This window comes from Cryptomeria japonica, chromosome 9, assembly GCF_030272615.1.
Source record: "Cryptomeria japonica chromosome 9, Sugi_1.0, whole genome shotgun sequence".
NCBI classification, from domain to species: domain Eukaryota; kingdom Viridiplantae; phylum Streptophyta; class Pinopsida; order Cupressales; family Cupressaceae; genus Cryptomeria; species Cryptomeria japonica.
The window spans coordinates 745,776,173-745,779,290 of NC_081413.1; positions in this window are offsets into that span (position 1 = coordinate 745,776,173).

Below are 3,118 nucleotides of genomic sequence, written 5' to 3' on the forward strand. Positions count from 1 at the left end.
ATGGCCTATCTTAGTTTTTTACGATTCGGAGCCATTTTTGATTAGTAGCATTTTTTTGCCTGCTCCAAAAATGGTCAGTTGCATGTAATGAAAAGTTGCAAGATTGGCTAGAATTGATTCGGTTTGTAGTGTGTAAAAACCGAAATCGCGAATAGGTCTAGGTGGGCAGGTTTACACTAGACATGCCCCTGTTGTGTATCCCAAAGCACCGGAACATCGAGAGTCATACCGTACTGGTGCGATCTCTCAAGTGCCCTGAGTCCAAAAAATTGTCAAAACTGGACAGACTGTTTCTTCCAATCCAAGACACATACGATCAATCCATTTGATCCCATGGGGTCATGTGAGGCTCCTCTACAAGGGCCTATCTCAGTTTGTGACAACTCAGAGCCATTTTTAGTTAGTAGCATTTTTTTGCCTGCTCCAAAAACTGCCAGTTGCGTGCAATGAAAAGTTACAAGATTGGCTATAATTGATTCGGTTCATCATATACACAAACAGACATCGCGAGCACATCCAGGTGGGCAGGTTTATGCTAGGCATACCCTGTCATGCATCCCAAAGTGCCAGAATGTCGAGAGTCATACCGTATCGGTGCAATCTCTCAAGTGGCCTGGGTCCAAAAAATTGTCAAAACTTGATGGACTGTTTTTTCCAATCCAGGACACATACGGTCAATCTATTTGATCTCGTGGGGTCATGTAGGCTCCTCTACAATGGCCTATCTTGGTTTTCAACAACTTAGAGCCATTTTCAATTAGCAGCATTTTTTTGCCTGTTGCAAAAACTGTCAGTTGCATGAAATGAAAAGTTGCAAGATTGGCTAGAATTGATTCAGTTCATCATGTGCACAAACCAATGTCGCGAGCACATCTGGCTGGGCAGGTTTATGCTAGGCATGCCCGTATCGTGCATCCCAAAGCATTAAAACATTGAGAGTCATACCATACCAGTGTGATCTCTCAAGTGCCTTGAGTCCAAAAAATTGTCAAAACTTGACAGACTATTTCTTCCAATCCAGGACACATATGGTCGATCCATTTTATCCCTTGGGGTCATGTGAGGCTCCTCTATAATAGTGTATCTTGGTGTTTTTATGAGTCATAGACATTTTTTATTAGTAGCATTTTTTTGCCTACTCCAAAAATTGTGAGTTGCATGAAATGAAAAGTTGCAAGATTGCCTAGAATTGATTCAGTTCATCATATGCACAAACCGACATCGCGAGCACGTCTAGCTAGGCAAGTTTGTGCTAGGCATTCCCCTGTTGTGCATCCCAAAGCACCAGAACGTCAAGAGTCATACCCTACCGATGCAATGTAGAAGTTGCTTGACAACTTTTTTGACAACAATGACAATTTTTGCTCAAATTGTATCTAGTCTCAATCTATGACCCCTATGACCCGATAATGACTCAAATAATTCTCCATGATTATACAAGAATCAAGAATTCTCATGATTGACCAGGGATACATCACATATACTCAAAACATAGTCACAAAACATTGAGACACAAAATATGGTCAAATCAGCTCTTGGCTATTTGATTATACAAAAAAATGTCTTACAAATCATCTCATGGGCTTTTATACAAAATTTGGTATTACAATATGTGTGATTCAACTTATCTCCATTTTAATATACAAATCATCTCATGGGCTTTTATACAAAATTTGGCATTACAATATGTGCGATTCAACTCATCGCCATTTAAATATACCAAATTTGGCTTGTACATATGTAAAAATCAGCTCATTGCCATTTAAATATACAAAATTATGCCCCTAAACTTGTAAAAATCATCTCATGGGCATTTATATATACAAAAAACGAATATAGAACAATTCATCGATGATTTATACAAAATTCTCAAAATCATTCTACTCTAAACCATAGAATCAATCAAGTGAGCCTTTAGTATCGGCTCTAACCCATATTGTGTCAAGTATTGCCTCGTGGTCAGATTCACGAACTTTCCATAAAATCTTGTTATGAGGTCTACCACCATACTTCATCAAATGAATATTTGTTGCAACAACAAGGTTAGAGAAATGAAGAATATGTCTGTGTGTTTCAAAGTCCTTGAACAACCAAACATCATAATTCCTGATAGGGTATATTTGAAGCCATGTTCCTGTCATGACAACAGACCCTATTGGGTACTCAATACCCTCTCTGTCAATGATTGTGGTTGTCAATTTTCTTTTAGGCTCAACAAAATGACACAAATAGTAATTTGTTCCTTCTTCATTGTTCCCTTCTGCAACAACTGCATACACATGACCTGCATATTATAAAGTGTTAATTAATACCAAAAATAAAGTATGATGTACAACAAAATGAACAAAAAAAGAATACTTGGCAAAAAAATTAACTAAAAAAATCACCTGAATCCACTAGGTCGGATACATGGTCAAAATCCACTGACGTATCCATCTGGCTCAATTGTAGTGCTTTGGGAATTTGATATGAATCAATGGGAACCAACGGTCTACAAGACCATTTGTCAACCCACTCTTGTGATTCACATTCTTCCCACAAACAATACATGCATGAAGAGCAAAAAACGTACCATTTTGTCTCATATAAATTACTAGTGAACTTGAATTTGAACTCATAAATGAGTGCATGTCACTCAATCCTGCAACTGTACAACAATCTAGATAGTTTTCAATATTAGATTCAATGATCAACCAAAAATATCTACAAACCAATGACATACCTAGATTACCTAGACCCATCGTAGACTTACACCATTGTACAATTATTTCTTCATCTACCAACTCAGTACCATCTTCGTACTTCAATCTTCCCCTGGCTAGGGCTCTTTTTCACACATGCTCCTACACCATCGTGCTCTCCCTTACCATGTCCAGTCTCAGTGAAATTGTAAAAAATGTTGTACACCACTTGTCACATGTATCCTTGTCAACCAATAAAACATCCTTGCATTCTTTAATTGTGCGGTGCAATTATCTAACCATATTAAGTTTTAGTTGTATTGTATGTTCCTTTGCCCTTAAACTATCATAGAAAACTTTTAAGCACCCTTTGATACAAACTCTGATGAATGAGTACGATCATCACTTATGTAGAAGTGATACTCTCTTACAACCTT